The sequence below is a fragment of the Miniopterus schreibersii genome (assembly GCF_964146895.1).
Source record: "Miniopterus schreibersii genome assembly, chromosome: 7".
Taxonomy (NCBI): Eukaryota; Metazoa; Chordata; class Mammalia; order Chiroptera; family Miniopteridae; genus Miniopterus; species Miniopterus schreibersii.
Window position 1 is genome coordinate 55,293,480 of NC_138108.1, and position 19,765 is coordinate 55,313,244.

The 19,765-nt window shown below is 38.1% G+C and overlaps 1 pseudogene across 1 annotated transcript; it reads right to left on the reverse strand.

Annotated features, from left to right (window-relative positions):
* Positions 1-1,109: 1,109 nt before the first annotated feature.
* On the reverse strand, positions 1,110-4,853 carry LOC308559750 (small ribosomal subunit protein uS5 pseudogene; annotated as a pseudogene). The gene is made up of 2 exons: positions 4,761-4,853; positions 1,110-1,903 (listed from the first exon to the last, which is right to left on the reverse strand). The product of its transcript is annotated as a small ribosomal subunit protein uS5 pseudogene (transcript).
* Positions 4,854-19,765: the final 14,912 nt, after the last annotated feature.

Sequence of the window (19,765 nt, forward strand, 5' to 3'; positions counted from 1 at the left end):
ACAGCCCTGGGCCCAGAGCTGCTAAGGGGTGCATAAGGAGTACCCAGAGTGCAGAAGCAAACAAGGCCAAAAAAGTAACGTAGGAGAACTTACTGAAATCTTTGGTAGTAATTACTAGAATAATCTAAGACAGCAGTTGCTTATCTACTGCTGCCTGAAGAAATTTACTGCTTTTAAATCTAGAATATCTTCAGTCTACCTACTAGCCTAGTCACTTTGTTCTATACAAGCATTGCCTCTGGCTTCAAGAGCTTTCAGTCAATTTCTGGTCATCATTCCTCATTTTCCATTTTTCCAGGAAGTAATGCCTTCTCTGAAAGGACAGAGGACACTTAGGGGGAATCTAAATAACCCAGGAACTTGAAACTCAGCCTCATTCATTCTTATCAGAACTATCAACCTCCAAAGATGCTATTCTGATATTAGCAAATGTATATACATCATTTATATCCAGTTGATTGCGTTGGAAGAGAATCTTAAGAACTCTCCTATTCCCTCAGAATTTTCCTGTGACATATCTGGAATATCTACCTCTGCAATGACTGTTTTTCTTCTATAGACACATGTCTCCCTCTCTTGCTTGCTCACAAGTCACAGAATACATTTTTATTGTCACCTTTTCCTTGTATCAATCATAAGTTCATGACCCACATTCAATTGATAATCAGACCCAATATCACTTGAATGCTAAATTTTCTTGGCAACCGAACACAGTAAGTTATCCTGTGCATAAAAATACAAAGCAGAAGGGAAGACTAAGGCTTCTTGAGCAACTACAATGTGTTACACACTTTACAGATGCTACCTTATTTTAACTTTACAAGGAATTTTCACAAGTAATGGAGTATGTTTTACTCCATCAATTAGACAATAAGCTCCTTGAGTAAGTGACCATGTTTATCTTGTTTATCATCATATCCCTAAATCTAACTAGATGCCTGGTTTATAGCAGGTTTTCAATAAATAGTTTTGAAAAAATGAATGAATAAAATTATGTAATGGTAGTTCCTCTTACCTACAAATCTGTCCCAAATCACAATTCTATATCCTGCCTTGTTAGCTGTATTTTACTCACAAGGCTGAGCCCCCAAAATGGTAAGTGGGTACTTTCATATCTCAAGACTGCTACTTTTTTTTAACAGGCTTAATTCTTGTGTATAAAATAACATGGTGGCCACAGCTGGAGCCTGAGTCCTCTGTACAGAAACTCTGGTTTGGGTCTTTACAGGACAGTCAGTGAATTTTTCATAGGGAGACTTGGTGAACATGTCTCTTTCCAGTAGTTGAGGGTGAGATACCTGTAGGTCTTGGAAAAAGCATCAAAGGTGGCCTTGGGGAAGTTGCCCAAGGGGGCAGTACAGCCCCTGGCCAAGAGGTAGCAGTCCTCCATACCGGCCATCAGCAGCAGCTTCTTGGTCCAGGGGCAGAGATGAAGCCAGTGCTCCTGGGGGATGAGACACGTCAGCACTGAGCCACAGCTGCCAGTCACCTTTCAAGAGATGGGTGTGGGACTTGCCTATCTTGTTCTCTCAGTAGCCTCTCCCGACAGGGACAATAGAGAGCTTGGCCAGGATGATGGCCCCACAGATGTCAGTGGCTACTTATCTGGAGCACTTAACACCCAGGCTTACTTGCTATTGTAGTACCCTGTGGTGACAAATGCCTTGAACGGGGTCCTCTGGCCAGTGCGGATCTGCTTTTGCACCAGCATAATCTTCAAAACATCTTCCCTAAGGGACATCCCCAGGAAAAGGTCAATGATCCCAGATTCCTTGATGGGCAAGGAGAAGTATATCTCCTCCAGGGACTTGATCTTCATGTCCTTGATCAGACAGCCCAGCTTCGTGATGCGGATCCACTCCTTGTCCTCAGCTTTGCCTCCATGAGTTCTGCCGACTACTTCCTAATGCAAACATAGTGATTGTTAGAAACTCCATTAATACTTATGGAAAATAATACAATAATTAATGAATAACAATGAAAGAATAAAGTGTGTTTCAGGTACTCACAACTGAAAAGCTACTTTTTTTAATTTAATTTACTGGGGTGATATTTGTTAATAGAATTATATAGGTTTCAGGTGTACAATTCTGTAATACATCATCTGTAAATTCTACTGTGTGTTCACCACCTCAAATCAAGTATCTTTCCCTCACCAGTTATCCCCACTATATGCTCTTCTATCTCCCTCACCCTCCTTTCCTTCTGATAATCGACATGCTATAGTCTGTGTCTAAGTTTTGTTTGTTCTTTTTGCTTAATCCCTTCACCTTTTCCACCTAGCCCTCTGAACCCCTCCCCTGGGACAATTGTCAGCCTGTTCTCTATCTATGAGTCTGTTTCTATTTTGTTTATAAGGTTTTTTTGTTCATTAGATTGCACATATGAGTGAAATCATATGGTACTTGTCTTTCTCTGACTGGTTTATTTCACTTAGCATTATGGTCTCCGGGTTCATCCATTCTGTTGCAAAGGGTAATATTTTTCTTTTTCAGCCAAGTAATATTCCACTGTGTAAATATACTGCAGGTTTTTTATACACTCATCTGACAATGGACACTTGAGCTGCTCCCAAATCTTGGCTATTGCTAAAAATGCTGTAATGAACACCAGGGTCCATATATTCTTTCAAATCCTTTGTTTTGGGATTCTTTGTATATATTCCCAGAAGAGGAATCACTGGGTCAAAAGGCAGTTTCATTTTTAATCATTTGAGGTAAGTCCATACAGCTTTCCACAGTGTCTGCATCAATCTGCATTCCCACCAATGGTGCATGAGGGTTTGCTTTTCTCCACATCCTTGTCAACACTTGTTGTTTGCTGACTTATTGATGATAGCCATTCTGGCAAGTGTGAGGTGATAATTCATTGTGGGTTTTATTTGCATTTCTCTGATGGTTAGTGACATTGAGTATCTTTTCATATGTCTATTGGTCATCTGTATGTCCTCTTTGGAGAAGTGTTTATTCAGTTCTTTTGCCAATTTTTTAATTGGATTGTTTGGCTTTTTGGTGTTGAGGTTTCTAAGTTCTTTATTAATTTTAGATATTAACTCCTTATCAAATGGATCATTGGCAAATATCTCCTCCCATTCATTAGGTCGTCTTTTCATTTTGTTGATGGTTTCCTTAGCTGTGCAAAAACTTTTTAGTTTGTAGTAGTACCATTTATCATTTCTTTTGTTTCCCTTACCCAAGGAGTTGTATCAGAAAAAATATTGCTACAAATAATGCCCGAGATTTTACTGTTTATGTTTTTCTTCTATGGTTTTTAGGATTTTTAAGTCTTTAATCCATTTTTATTTTATTCTTGTGTATGGTGTAAGATGGTCTAGCTTCATTTTTTGCATGTATCTTTCCAATTTTCCCAACACCATTTATTCAATAGACTATCTTTATCCCATTGTATGTAGTTGCCTATCTTTGTCAAATATTAATGACTATAAAGACGCGTGTGTATTTCTGGGCTCCCTTTTCTGTTCCATTGATCTATATGTCTGTTTTTATGCCAGTACCATGTTGTGTTGTTTACTATGGCCTTGTAATATAGTTTTATATCAGGTAGCATGGTTCCTCTAAATTTGTTCTTTCTTAAGATTGCTGTGGCTATTCATATGGTTCCCTATAAATTTTTGGAATATTTGTTCTAGTTCTGTGAACTATGTCATTGGTATCTTGATAGGAATTTCATAGAATCTATAGACTACTTTAGGTAATACAGACATTTTAATGACGTTAATTCTTCCTATCCATGAACATGGTATATGCTTCCATTTATGTATCTTCTTCATTTTCTTTCTTCAGTATCTGGGTACAGGTCTTTTTTACCTTGGTTAAATTTATTCCTAGGTATTTTTTTCTGAAGCAATAGTGAATAAAATTTTTTTAAGATTCCATTTCTAATAGTTCATTATTGGTGTATAAAAAGTCAACTGATTTCTAGGTATTGATTTGTATCCTGCTACTTTACTGAAATCATTTATCAGTGCCAGTAATTTTTCTGGTTGAATATTTAGGTTCTCTATATACAGTATCATGTCATCTGTAAATAATTATATTTTTATTTCTTCCTTTCCAATTTGGATGCCTTTTATTTTTTCTTCCTGTCTAATTGCTGTGGCTAAGACTTCCAGTATTATATTGAATAAGAGTGGTGAAAGCAGACATACGTCTTGTTCCCAATCTTAAAAGAAATGCTTGTAGTTTTTGTCCATTGAGTATGATGTTGGCTGTGGGTTTATCATGTATGACCTTTGTTATGTTGAGGTGTGTTCCTTCTATTTCCACTTTGCTGAGAGTTTTTACCATAAATGGGAACTGGATTATATCAAATGCTTTTTCTGCATCTATTGATGTGACCATGTGTTTTTTTATTCATTTTTTTAATGTAGTTAATCATGTTTATTGATTTGCAGATGTTGTACCAACCTTGCATCCCCAAAGTAAGTCCCATTTGATCATGGTGTATGACCTTTTTAATGTATTGCTGGACCTGGTTTGCTAATATTTATGGAGGATTTTAGCATCTATATTCATCAGGGTTATTGGCCTACAATTTTCTTTCTGTGTAGTGTCTTTATCTGGTTTTGAAATTAGGATAATGCTACCCTCACAAAATGAGCTTGAAAGTCTTCCTTCCTTTTGAAATTTTTGAATGGTTTTAGAGGGATAGGTGTTATTTCTCCTGTGAATGTGTGGTAAAATTCACCTGTGAAGCACTCCAGTCCAGGACTTTTGTTTGTTGGGAGTTTTTTAAATTACTGCTTCAGTTTCACTAGTTGCAATCGGTCTATTCAGATTCTCTGATTCTTCCTGACTCAGTTTGGAAGATAATGTTTCTAACACTTTATCCATTTCTTCCAGATTGTCCAATTTGATGGCATATAGTTGTGGATTATATTTTTCTATAATCTTTTGTATTTCTTTGGTGCCAGTTGTTACTTCTCCTCTTTCTGATTTTATTTATTTATGTCCTCTCTCTTTTTGTCTTGCTGAGTCTGGTTAAAGGTTTTTCAACCTTACTTTTCGTTTCAAAGACCTAACTGTTGGTTTCATTGATCTTTTGTATTGTTTTTTTAGACTTTATTTTGTTTCTTTTTCCTCTGATCTTATTTACTTCCTCCCGCTCACTTTGGGCTTTTTTGCTGTTCTTCCTCAAATTTCTTTAAGTATTGTGTTAAATTGTTTATTTGAGATTTTTCTTGTGTCTTGAGATATGCCTATAATGCTACCAATTTCCTTCTTAGGGCTGCTTTTGCTGTGCTCCACAAATTTGGGTTATTGTGTTCTCATTTTCATTTGTTTTATGGTATCTTTTGATTTCTTCTTTGATTTCATTTTTAACCCATTCATTGTTTAGTAACATGTTATTTAGCCTCCATGTCTCTGTGTGTTTTCACTCTTTTTGTGTGTGTGTGTGATTGTTTTCTTAGTTTCATAGCATTATGGTCAGAGAAGATGTTTGGCCAGCAGAGTTTATCAGGCCTAAATGGATCAATATTTGGCCTTGTGAAGGGAGGGCTCAGCAATGCTTGAGTTTTTGAGGAAAAAATGGCTCCTGCCCTAGAGCCACACAACTCAGTCTGCCCCAGATTCTGCTGAGAGGAGCCTGAGCTCAGCAGGGTGGCAACTCTGGGAATCAGGAGGATGAGGCTTGTGGATCTCATGTGAGAGGGTGGTGTGAGTCAGGCTTTGGGGAAGGTTGGGGATGTGGCCCTCACTCAGGAGTCACACAATTCAGTCTATCCTGGGTTTTTCCCAGCCCTTGGCAGGGCAAAGCCACCAGTAATCAGGTGGGCAGTGTCAATGGGAGCCCAGATGGTGGAGCTAGTAGATCTCCTATGAGAGATAAGCGCCAATCAGGTTCATGGGAAAGTGGGGGGGATTGGCTCCCACCCCAAAGCCACAACTCAATCACAAACACCCCCTGATTCTGCCCAGACCTCTACACCCTGGCCAAGGCAGCTGACTCCTCAGCAGGGCATAAACTCCAAAGTGTGGATGAGAGGGAGTCTGAGGGTGAGGCTATTGCTTTTACCTAGGCTAATGCCATATGAAGGAGAGTGCTCCACCCAAGAAAGATGGCATCTGTTGTATGAGAGGGTGACTAAGCACAGGGACCCTGGTGGATGTCCCTTCAGCTCTCTCCCCAGAGTCACAAACCTCAGACTCTCCTCATGCAACTTTAGTCCAATCCACCTTCCTTCTGCCAGAGCCCAGAGTAAGTGGCTACAAACAAAATTTTGTATGTTGGCCCATTAAGAGGATGCCTGTGTCCAGCCTCTCTCTGATGGACAGAATCCCCAGTGATTTTCACAGCCAGATATTATGTGTGTGTCTCTTCCTGGCTCTGGTGCTCTGGGCTGGAGAGCCTAGCTTGAAGTCAAGACCACACACTTCTCAGGGGAACCCCCCATTGCTGAGATATTCCTCCAGAAACTCAACATGGCAGCAGAACCAGCCCTTTTCACATCTCTGCCCTTCCTACCAGTTTCAATGTGGCTTCTTCCATAAATCCTTGGTTATAAGACCTCTCTTCAGCTAGGCTTCAGTTTGTTATTCAGGATGACTGTTCTATAATTTAGTTGTAATTCCAGTTTGGTCCTGGGAGGAGGTGTGTGTACCTTCTATCTATTCCACCACAACCTTGGATCTCCTGGAAACTTGCCTTTGCCCCACTCTGTATATGGAAACAACAGGCTATTTCAGCTTGATTTAATTTGACCCTAACATAGAATCTTTAGTAAAACATCCTGGTTTTAGATGACTCATTGGAGCAGCCTAGGATAAAATCCAAGATTTCGTACAACAGGGCATTTTCATAAATATGTTCTAAACACCTTCTGTCAAGTTATAGGCCATGGAGGCAGCAGCATAGTCTATGGATTCATTTTAATTCTCATCATCCCATTAGGTGTAATTTAGACAACACATTTTCATCTCTTTCTTGGCTTGAATCTTTATGTAAGCTTTTACTGACAGTTAAGAAACTAGGAATTGACTAATTTTTTTATAAGTAAACATAGCTATTTATGAATGACCTTTTTTTTCTTAATTTTATTTTTGTTTAAAATATTACAGATGTCCCTTTTTCTTCCCAATGACCCATTTCACCCCATCCCACCCCCTCCCCAGTTCCTCTCCCCACCATTGTCCATGTCCTTGAGTTGTGCATATATGCATATAAATTCTTTGGTTACTCTCTCCCCCTCCACCCTTCCATCCTCCTCCGTCCCTCTGACATTCGTCAGTCTGATCTATGCTTCCATGTCATTGAATCTTGAATGACCATTTTTTCAGTGATTCACTATTTTTAGTTATAACAAAATATTTATTCTGATCATAAGCTCAATTGGAGACTACTTAAAACTAGAAAAATAATTTTAACTTTAATTTCATTATTTAGAATATTATTGAAATTAATACTATATCATAGCCTTAGAGATTTTCATAGCAAAATAATGAGGAAAAAAGACACAACCCTTTAAAGCATTATTTTGTAGCAAACATACCAGAGTCCTATTCTCACAAAACCCTATTAATAAAACTTTAAGGGCAGTTTGACTTACATTGAATTAATTCAACCAGGAGGGCAATGATGAAATGTGACATTAATCCCTTGAGCTAGGAAAAAGTAATTTGCGTACTAATTTTAAAAAAGAGTTATGGATTGCTATTAAAATAAATGAAACTGTCCAGGAAATTGTTACCAATATCAAAAATCACAAATAGAAGCATAATGGGCCTTTTTTTCTTTGATTTTTCTCCCTCGACATTTTCTTAACTATTTCTATGAACTTTCTCTTGCAGGTGAATTTTAGAATCAAGGTTATATGAAAAGTCCTATTTGGATTTTTATTACAATTATTACATTGAATTTATAGATTCACTCAGGAATAATTGATATATTTATAATATTTAATCATCTACACCAGATACATGTTATAACTCTCACTTTTCTGTATCCTTCAGTAAAGGTTGATAGTCTTTGGAAAACATGTACCTTGAACATTTTTTGTTAATTACATTCCTAGGTATTTTTAAGTTTTGGTACTAAAATGAATAGGCTCATTCTGAAAATACATAGAGATACAAGAAACAAAGCACATTTGAACTCTAATGTTTCTTTTTATTTATTTATATTTATTGTTGAAATATTACAGATGTCCCTTTTTTCTAATGTTCTTGGCCTCATTATTAATGTGACACAGCAGGTCAAGTCACAATCCAGGAATAGTTTTTAAGTTAGTCTTTTTTATTGCATTAGAAGATGATGATCCTCCCCAAAATAGAAACATATGTACAATCTAATAATGTTTATAGTTAACTTGAAATAAGCTGTTGTAAGACAGAACATGTTGTAAGACAGAAAAATGAGAAATAGCCTGAGATAACTTCACAGAACATCCAATTATACAGAGCCCATTGTGATGTACTAGCTCTTTAGGAGCCAAGACAAGAGGATGGAAGGGAAGCTTTATTTCAGTAATATCTGCAAAAAAATTTCATGAAGCACATGCAGAGATAGTGGCATTGAAATTTCAATGTTATTCACTTCCTCAAATGCTGTGCTAAACACCTGTAGACTGGTGAGTTGATCACAGCAAATGATAAATTACAATTGTAATCTCAAAAAGATTACTGAAGAGACAAATAAATGACTTTCTATTAAAATGAGGTTTAAGGATTGGGAACAGAATTGTGTTTATTATGAAAATTTCAATTTGCTGAGCTTTCGCAGAAGCAGAATCATTTGCTAGACCTTTTTGTCCATACACCGTATGTCTCCATTTCTTTCTCATTTAGCTCTGTAAGTTACATCTTCCACCTATATTCACTGAAAAGCCCAGTCATTTCCAACTCTTGTGAGATAAAGCAGGCACTTCACAGAGCTCCCAGAATAGTGTCTCTTATTTAAGAAACGCCAGATGGAACAGCTAATGCTGTGCGGTGCCTCATCTGCACTGTCACGTGGCACAACTTTTACTTTCTATCAAAATCAGAAAACTCTTTTTACCTCCATGCAAAGAGAAAGGAGAGAAGCATCTTTAGATCCTCATCTTCTAACACAGCTGCATCCTACCCTGAGCCCTTAATCCAGGACCAGGCTCTAAAACAGCCATATAATTAATTAGTTAATTAATTAATTTTTGAGCAGGGATTTGCACAATGGTGTTAGGCAGATACTGAGATTTCAAAGCTAAGTTATCTACATGACTCTAAAAGAAGGGAGAAGTGATATGTCTAATCTATTTAGAAGAATCAGAAACATGATGTTCCTGATGGCAACAGTCATGTGGGGAGGGAACAAAAAATCAAACCCTTTAATTATACTTCCCAAAACACCAGTTCCTTCTTCTCCTGAATATATGGATCATATATCTTCCTTCAACTTCTACCAGTGTTGAAGGAAGATATAGCCAAAGTTTACCCTCAAGGAAGACACATGTGCTGGGGGAGAATGTATTTAAAATATATAAATGACTATATTAGAGAGAAATTTGGAATAAAAGGTATTCCAATCAAAACTCCAGTTGTATGTGTTCCTGATGTGGAAGTCATCAAAAAACAGATGGAATTAATAGAAGAAAGTGTTGAAGAGGAAAAGTTTTTCTGAGTTATGATTTTCCAACAGAACCCTAATATTATCAGTTGAACTTAGTGCTTTATCTGGCCATCTCCAAGTCAGCTCCCACTGTCACATCCTATTTATGACATTGCCCTGAAAAAAAGTTGTTCCCCTGCATCGGTCATTCACACAAATCAGCATTTTATAATCAAAAGGGCAGTCATAAAATTACAAAGAAATTCGAGGTTATTCCTTATCAAGAAAATTATGGAGAGTTCCTTGTTACAGGATTCAGAATACCTAATGAAGGGCGAGGTGTCAGATATCAGGTTTAGTAATAGCTCGCCTCTAAAAAAGAGAGGTGACCTCATATTCCCTCCCTGTAAAATGGAGGTAAATTAGACCCACTCCACTCAGAATACAGCAGCTGGCCAACCTCTTACATGTGCTCATTAATGGAACCAATGTGTCATAAATTTCCTCTTCTATTAAGTCCATCTCCTGAAATCAAAGGTGTTGAGTAATCAAATAGGTCAAGGAATATATAGTATTTCAGATTTTCCTTTAAAGTTATTTGAAGGGAAAGAGAGCTAGTTTAATTCACAGTTTGGCCTTGCTGATTAGAGTGACATTGACAAGAGACCATTGGCCATATGGCAACAAAAGGGATGTCAAGACATGGATTCTTCATGAGTTAGATGAGAAGGCCCCTGAACCACTAAGCTTGATTATGCCTCCAAAGGCATTATTTTCAGGCCAAAACTGCCATTCTAAATTTTGTATGTCTTATTCTAGATGACACTCCTAGAGATATTTTGCTCAATTTGATTATTTTATTATCTACTAAATCTTGGTGTATAAGAATAAAACATGGGGTATACTGTATTAACAACTACAATTTAAAGGAGGTGAGGTAAAGTACAAGTGGTAAAATGTATTAGTCAAGACAGGATAGGCTATGCTGTTGGAACAAATACATACACCCTAAAATGTAAGGGACTTAGCTGAGCAATAGTTTATTTGTTGCCCACATCACAGAAAAATTTGTGTTGGAAGGATTTCCTTGGTAACTTTCATAAATTGTGACTTAGAGTTCTTCCATCTTGAGACACTGACATCTTCAAAACACACAGATTTTGCAGTCCCAATGGGAGGGGAAGAGAGACCCAAGACAAGGAACATAAACTCTTTGTAGCTTCAGCCTCGAAGTCACACAAGTGACCTCTGCTCCCAGTGCATTGGCCAGAACTCAGTCTCATAGCAGCGAGGCTGGGAAACAGTCTTCCTGATGCTCAGAAAAGAAAATAAACAAAGATCACTGTCTCTGCCACAAGAATCATGGGCTTTGGAATGAAACAGTTGAGGGATCAATTCTTACGGCACCTTGGGAAGCTGCCTAACCTTTCCTCATATTAGTTGCACATCTATAAAATGGGAACAGCAAACATCGTGCAGGGCTGTTGGGATGATTCAATCAATTATCTGCCTAATGGCCTGATTTAATGCTTGATAGATGGAGCCATTGTTACTACTAGTAGCTCAAGATTTTTTAACTGACCCCAAGACCGAAGCAGATTTCAAGTTCAGCACCATCGGATCATAACACTGCTCTAGCCTTTAAAATCACCCTGTGTGGATGGGAGCACGCGCATCTGCAAACTTACTTCACCAGATCAAAAGCTTCACACACAAGCACCCACCTTTAATTCACCACAGCTCTGCCTTCTCTGCTTTCTAAGGAAAGTCTCGATGACAAAATTCCTGAGGCTTTTAACTGAATTAACCTCTGGAGTTCTTGCTTTTCTATTCCCTTGGATGTCTTTCCTTTTCCCTTTTTTAGGAATGGCTTGAAAACCTTAGAGATAACATTCTGATGATCAAATGCCTCTTTCTAAAGCTTTACTATATTTTCAGAAACAAGGTTAAAAAAAATTCAGAATTCTGAATGTTGTAATAAGCAATGGAACCTAAGTGGCGGCATTTTTACTCTTTTCCTTTCTGACTTTGCCTTCCCTCATTAAAGGGCTCGGCTTAACGCAGGTAAATGGCTATACTCGCCACATTAAGCATTGCTGGATCCAGATGAAAAATGACAGATCCTTCTTCCAACTTTTTATTTTGAAACAACTAAATAAGGGTCTTATAAAAAAAAAATGAAAGCTCTAGTGTTGCTTTTCCTCATTATGCCTTTAATATTTGATTCACACTACAAAGATCTGTCAACACCATCTCTCAGAGGCAAGAGAGACGCAGCTGCTGCCTAACTAGGAAACGGCCACGACTCCTGGAGTGTGCGCCACCCTGCAGGGCTTGGGCTAACTCAAGACGGGTACTTTCTCTCCGGTGCTTTGTTACAAATCACTTTTGGTAGTACCAGACGTACTGCAAAGAAGCATTCAACACCCACAAAGGAGTTATTTAAAATGAAATATGAAGCATTCTGACTGCTTCTGGATTATTTTTGCTGTGCTTCTTAATGAAATTTTAAAAGGAAGTGGCATCTTTTCTTCTATTAGAGTTCCCGAAAATGTGCTTGTGCATATATGAACCTTGGTCTACTGTTGAAATATTATCTTAGAAAACAGGAATCTATCCACTACACATAACCCTTACACGTTGAGTTAGCATTGTTTTGTCATAACTCAGAGACAATTCTGACTCAAGCACGTTTGACTTCTTCAGTGCATCCCAGGTGTCCTCTGAGCTCCCAGCTACTGCTGTTACAATCCCACCCCTCCCTGCCCCTACCCCAGCTTGCAAGAAAATTTCAAAACACTCCGCAAACCATGTGACGAGGGCCTAATGTTCCAGTGCAGTCCAGCCATCACAGATGACTCCAGGAGCTGCTTTTCTTTATTGGAGTGGGACAATAAAATTATACCCAATTTTTTTCTATAAATCCATTGTCTTTAGCTTCTCCAGTTCCTGAAGTCACCTTGCACCTAAAATTTTGTTTTATATAAGGTGACCCTGCAGGATCTCTGTAGACATCTCTAGGAGCTTCTCCTAATTATTTAACCAATTTTAAGACTTCCAAGCAAAGTCTGAAGAAAAATAAATAAATAAAAGGCTCTTATGATTCCTAAACTCCCTGTGAAGGACATGTGGGGTGGCAAATATCCAGAAACTATTGAATCTTCTCTCTACTGTTAACTTCTTTTATAGCCTCTTACTGCTTGTCTGAACTAGAAGAAAGAAACAAGATGAAACAGGAATCCTTTAACTTTGCTATGTGTTATTTGCTAAGAAATCACTTTGAGAATGAGTTGGAGTCCTGAGCACCCTTTACAATGCCAGCTGTTGCTGGCTCCTCCGAAAGTGGCAAGTTTGGAGCCAAATCTGATCACATTCTAACTGGCTTTGTCGGTCACCTGTAAATAATGCTCTATCAGGACCAGATCCTGGAGCCCAAGAAAATACGCATGGGAAAAAGGAGCTACCCTCATCCTGTACTAACTCTTTTTTATGGTCCAGAAGGGCAGCGGTCTATTTAGCTGCATGTCTCGAACAACTCATTTCTCCTCTGAATCGTAGTTCCTGACTTATTCTTCAGAGTAGCTCAGGCATGAATTAATGGTTTTGTCTATTAGATTCTGCCACCTTGTTTCTAGGATAAAGTGAAAATGATAGGGAATAAAAGAAGGGAGTATTAATTAATTTCACTGCAGATATAAGATGGAAGCAATTACTGAACTAAAGTATCCAAGAAAAATTCTGTAAGTTACAATGAATGGCAGGCTACATGCATTAGCCAAAGATGGCCCAACATATGGAATATGATTTAAGAAAAACTCTTTTCAAATGCACCTCCTCCATTAAGTTGTACCTGCTACCTCACTTGAGGTCCTGAGCCCTTTAAAAATCCCAGCATACCTGACCAGAATAAGGTAGTGCCTTAGCTTTATTGGCCTTATGAGAAGAGATCAGACCCTTTCAGAACTCATCAACAGGTTCTAAAAGGCTTCATAAGGGACAAAGCAGGACCCCTAGGCCAGAGGAAATGCGTAAAACTTAACTGGGTTAAAGACAGAGATCAAGGTTTGGTGGTGAGAGGAGACAGGATCCCAGTTACTGGAAAACTAGATATAAAGGAGGGACTGAATCACAAAGATATTTAACAAAATTCCATATGGTACTGACAGATGAGGCGAACATGTCTCCAGAGAGATAGCTTTTCATGCACCAATCTAAACTTCCTAAATGCAAGATCTTCCAAGGACAGAATTGCTTCAAAAACCTGAGTGAAGCCTAAAGGTATAGTTAGTTCAGTGACCTCAGCTGCAACAGTGCCTAAAACGCAGGGAGTTAAATAGATAAGTCACCTTTTCACCCAAGGCTTCCTCCATTAGAGAAGACTAGAGCTTGAGAGTAACTCCCTAAGCAATTTCACCCACTCCTTTCACTGAACACCCTCATCATCTTCTGTGATTCTGTAGGGCCTTCTGTACTAGGTTTTTGAAAATCATACAGAGAAATCAAAACCCACCTTGGTTTCGGCCTGATCCTTTCATAGCGAGTGGTCAATTTCAAAGAACTGAAGCTAATATTTCATGCCAATGCTCCAAACATACCAGAATGGGGAACAGAGAGGAAAATTCACTCCTTTACCAGCCTTTGGACATTTCTATATCTAGAATAGTACTTGAGAGTTTTCAGCTAGGATTTTTTTTTTAGTTCTCTCATGTATATGGGAAACTGTCCCATGTTCCAGAGCTTCAGAAAAATAAAGAAATTCTTTCAACTCACTAGAGGAGTTTGTCCTGAGATAGCCTCACAAAACTCATGTCTGAGTTCTGGATGCACTATACTGGTTCTAAAATAGCATTTTGTTGAGCACTTATTATATGCTAAGTGATGTTCTAAATGCTTTACATCTGTTTACTCATTTAAACCTCATTAAACATCACTGTAGTAGCACCATTCATACCTGAATTTTCCAGATAAAACTAAGGCACAGGATAGCTTCAGTAACTTGCCCAAGGACACAAGAGTAGGAAGTGGTAGAGCTGTGATTTGAAGCAAAAACAGATTGACTCCAGGGCTCAACCACCTTGTTGCTCTACCTCCTATTGTTTATACCTGCTGCTAAGTTTCCTTCAAATGATTTTAGAGGAGACCTCTTCCTAGGCCAACAAGCCCCAGTGAAAACTGGAGTTAATGTTGAATGTCCTTGGCTACCATTTCCCAAACTGTATTCTTCAGAATTGTATTCTATAAACATGCTGTGAAAAAGTGGTTCGCTACTAAAATATCTGGAGATACTGCGTACTATGTTCTCCTGTAGAGTAACAATTCACTTGAGCACTTCAAAAGTGATGAGAAGTCTTGCAGTAAAGAAATTCAACTTTGCTTAACCTGGCATGTGTCCAACGTACCTGACAATAGGACTCTTTGTTTTAACCATGCATCAATTAACATTCTCGAGAACAATATCAGCTTGAAGAAAGCTGGTCTAGAGCCATTACAACTTATCAAAGCTGTTAGAAACATGGTTTGGGAGATATATGCACCCCATTCTCTGAATGGAAACCGAGAAAATAGCCCCTTCCCAGGTGACTTTAGAGAAGCCTAAAGAGTAGAATGCATGGTCTTATAGCAGTGGTTCCCAACTAGGTGTCATTGTGACCCCTGGGACATTTGGCAATGTCTAGAGACTATCACAACTAGGGGGTGGTAATGGCATCTAGTAAGTAGTTATTAGAGATGCTGAGATGCATCAGACAATGCATAGAACAGCTCCCCACAACAAGGAAATGTAGAATTCAAAATGTCCATAGTGCCACTTTTGAGGAAGTCTGCCTTAAAGGAAATAACCCCATCTATTCCTCACTTATACTTGGGGAGAGCACCTGTCTACTGGACTATAAATCCCATGAGCTATATCACCAGCACATGGCACTATTCCTGTTACATAATAAACATGCTAGATAGCTTACCATCTGGGCTAAGGAATTCTTCTCTAGTCTCCACAGTGTATTTTCTACAAGAATCTTAGTGTTTTGGGAGCTTCTAGTTAAAGGAAACCCCCAGGGACAAGCCTTTCTGATTCAAGGAGAACAACTGGATTGAATCTTAGAGGGTAACAGAGGACATGCTAGTTTCAGGCATCCTGGTCAGGAAGTACATTTCTGTGATGAGTCCCACAGTCATGAGGAATGTCTGGGAAACTGTGCCTACCACTGAGTGTCAGCTAAAATAGTCAATTAGAATTTCTTTTTACTGGGAGACAGTGTTTTTTCTCCCTAACTTTTGGAGTCTTAGGACAGTAATTTCTCCAACCCAGAATAAATTAGAGAAAGAAACCCAATGAATTTAGAAGGGAAAATTAGATTAAAGCTGGATACTAAGGAAGTTGGCAAATAAATAAGAAACTTGGGAATAAACAAAATGAGAATAAACTAAATTGAGTACTCATAGCACCCAAGAATGAGGTTCCATTGTCTTGGAAAAATTACCTACATGCCTAGGAGAGGTAGATTTTGATAGTCTGAGATCATACTAGCCACAGATCCTCCAGTATCAGATACATAGCACTGCTCTTGGTGGCCACAGATTCCCTAAACTCAGTGCACATATGTCCATAATAGATTGAGTTTCAGCCTCTGAGCATTCAACTTTTTACACATTCCAAGTTTGGAGAAACTGCACTGAGAGCCATCTGCCACTAAGCGTCTGGCTGGATTTAGACCTAATCCATCTCTGCCAGGTGTCTGATATTCACACACCCTGAACACCCCAATGCCAAAATTATATGTGAATTAAGGACCTGGAGTTCCAAAATAATGTAATTAAGAAATATTTTAAAAATTCAGCTTACATTTTTTAAGGCTTAAACTTCAAGGATTATTATTATTACATACTCAGCAATCTTTGAAATAAAATCAAATTGGATATAATTTTTAAACTACAGAATTTCTCAACATGGTTTGCTAACCTTGTCAATGTAATTAAAATGTATCTTTCTATAAATATTTTTATAATCAATACAATTTTTAAACAGCTTTTTTTCAACATGATAATATTCATTAGCCTTTGGTTAAAAATAGTAGATAACAAGGAAATGTTGCTTTGTTGTACTTCATTCTGGTAACCAAATACAGGAACTACTACATGCTATATACAATCTTTCAAATAGCTATCCAAAAAATGCAAAATCTGCAATGTATACACTCAGCACAGTAATAGATGACATTTCATGTCAAAAATAGGATTCTAAGTTTTTTGAGGAATAAATCCATGTTTTCACTTCTTTATCTATAGTGTGCTAAACATATAATAGATATTCATTAAATAATTCATAAAACAAACCTAAGTTTCATCATCCTTGACCTTACTAATAAAAATGGGAATAATAGCTAATGCATATTGTTAACTTGCTGTTTGCCAGATACCATGCTAAGCACACATTGCATACATACTTTTTCCAATAATCATCTGAGATAATTTCTGGCATATCCACATTTTACAAACAGGGAAACTGAGGCTTAAGGAGATTAATAAATTTTCCCAGAGACACAAATCTAGTAAATGGCAATTTGGTGTCACAATCTCAGATCTGTCTGACTTCATAGAAGGACCACATGCTAACCGAGTATGCCACAGGAGCTCCCAGGTCTGTCTGACTTCAGAGCCCATTGCCTTAATTACTGTTTTTCCTCAGCCATGAACATCTCTCTCCTGGATCTTCTATTAGCAGCAGGCCTTGCAGCAAAGATTGTTATGTCTTCAAGAATTCCAGACAGCGAGCTAACTTCTTAAATTGTGTATGCTGACTGTGCCAGCTGCTCCCTGGGACACCAGTTCTTCGGTCTCTTTTCTGCTTTGGTATGTCTCACCAACTTCTCTCCCTTAATGGAAAACTGGGAACCTCAAGTGTTCAAGCACTAAGACCAGGCTTCCTGAGTTCTCACAAAGTCTGGGCAACCACTTAGCTAGTGACACTCTAGGAATCACAATTTAGATAGGCTGAGGAAACTAAAAAAGTAGCACAGAGGTAAAATAAGTGTCTGATCCTCATTCTACATATAGGAATTCATGAGGCAAAAGGACTTCCTTGAACATACAGAGCTAATTAGTGACAGAGCCAAGACTAGACCCCCATCCTCCTCTGCATTAGGACCTATTTCCATTGTACCACATTCCCTCTCCTTGAATTACTCCAAGTCAAACAAGTATCAGTCTTTCTCTCATGCAGGGCGATCCAAGGATTTTTCCAATGACCCTTCTTTCCATGGAGCTTTCTAAAATTGGAGAAAGGAATTATTTATAGCCCTTATTTCAAGGTGCTTTTCAGATATCTAATTATCCAAGAGCTAGAGGTGCCAAAGGACAGTGGACTTGGCTGTGTATTTTGTAATCATTCATGTGATGACCAAAACTCCAGTGCTTAGACAGAGGATGCCCAAGGTGAGGTCACTAGGAAGTGAAGGCAAACATCTGTGCATGTCATTTAAAGAAATGCTGAGGTCAGGAAAAAAGTCTAAGAAATACTTTTAACCCATATTGGTATTTAAGAAAGTGTTTGATCTCTAAATGATCAGCCAACTTTGCAAGCGTTGTCTGGGGGGCAGATTGTCTGTTCCATTCCATTTTTCAAAAGTGCTTTTTGTGGTTTTCTAAATAACACAGTATAGGGGAATGCAGTCCTTAGTCATGCAAGAGACTTCAACTGGCAGCATTTGTAATACAGTCCAGAAGTCTTAGAAATGTTTCCATCTACCAGATTAGGCTATTTCCATCTGGCAGACACTGCCACTTGCTTTGGGAGTTGAATGGAGCTGAAACAACCATGGCTTCTTTTCAAGGCTTCAATTCCATGCAGGAAGCACTTTCATGCCCAGGTTTGACTTTATTTCATTGCTCAGAAACTACAGCACCACGGTTATTATAGCCCAAAGAGAAAAATCCTATGCTCTGTAAGGAAACAGACAGCTAAAAATATAATCATAAATCCTGGAATCTTGCTTCAGGTGTTAGTAACAGGACTGAGCCAGAGGGTTCTTGCAAAAGAATGGATAAAAGGCAGCATAAAAAATAAAAATTAAAAAAAAAAAAAACACAGAAATAATCAGAGTACAAAATATTTCCACTTTTTCTTTTCTTCATCTCAGCCATTTTGCGGAAGAGAACACCATCAGAGAAATACCTTGACCTGCCCTATGCTTGAGGCACCATTAAGGGATGGAGGGATAATAGCCAGAATCTTGGGCTGTGAGCCTCAAACAGAAATAATTAGAAAATAAAGCCAGACTGCCAGGTCCCTTCCTTGCTGGTGTGGTTCTGGGATCACCTACTTGGGTTCTTCTTTAGCTACTAAAGTTTCCAATTATCATTGGGTTACCTCTATTCACACCCTTGAAACTCCTATTGACTGCCTTCTATCTTTTCTTGTGTTACCCACTGCACCATGTTCTTTGGAAATTACACCCCTTTCTGAGCTACTGCTCCACATGCTACAAAACCGGGCAGCTGCAATGAGTAACCATATTAACATTATTAATTCTATATAGACCTCTAGAATACATCCCACAGAACTCAGAAATAAATTCCTGTTGTTTAAGCCACAGAGTCTATGGTATTTTATTGTGGTACCCCAAGAAGACTCATGTCATCATAACACACACACACACACATGCACAACTACAGACAATTATGAATATAAATGCAAAAACACTCAAGACATTACTATCAAACCAAATCTAACACCTATAAATATGGTTATACACTATACCAAGTGGGATTACCCCAGGAATGCAAGGCTAATTCAATATAAAAAATCAATTAATGTAATGCGCCATATCAATGTAATAAAATACAAAGCCATGCAATCGTAATAGATATAGAAAAGAACACTTAATGGAAATCTAGTACCCTTTCATTATTAGTTTTTTAAAGTCCACACCACCAACTAGGAATAGACAAAAACTTCTACAACATCATAAAGACATCTACCAAAATCCACAGCTAACATTTTATCTAATGGTGACAGATGAATGCTTTCTTTTTAAAGTCGGGAGCAAGATGAAGATGTCTTCTCTACCCACTTCTATGCAACATTGTGCTGAAGGCTCTAGTCAGGGCAATGAGGCAAGAAAAAAAGTTATCCAGATTAAAAGGGAAGAAATAAAACTATTTCTATTTGCAAATACTTGATATTATATATAGAACATGTTTTTAAAAACTAAAAATTATTAGAACT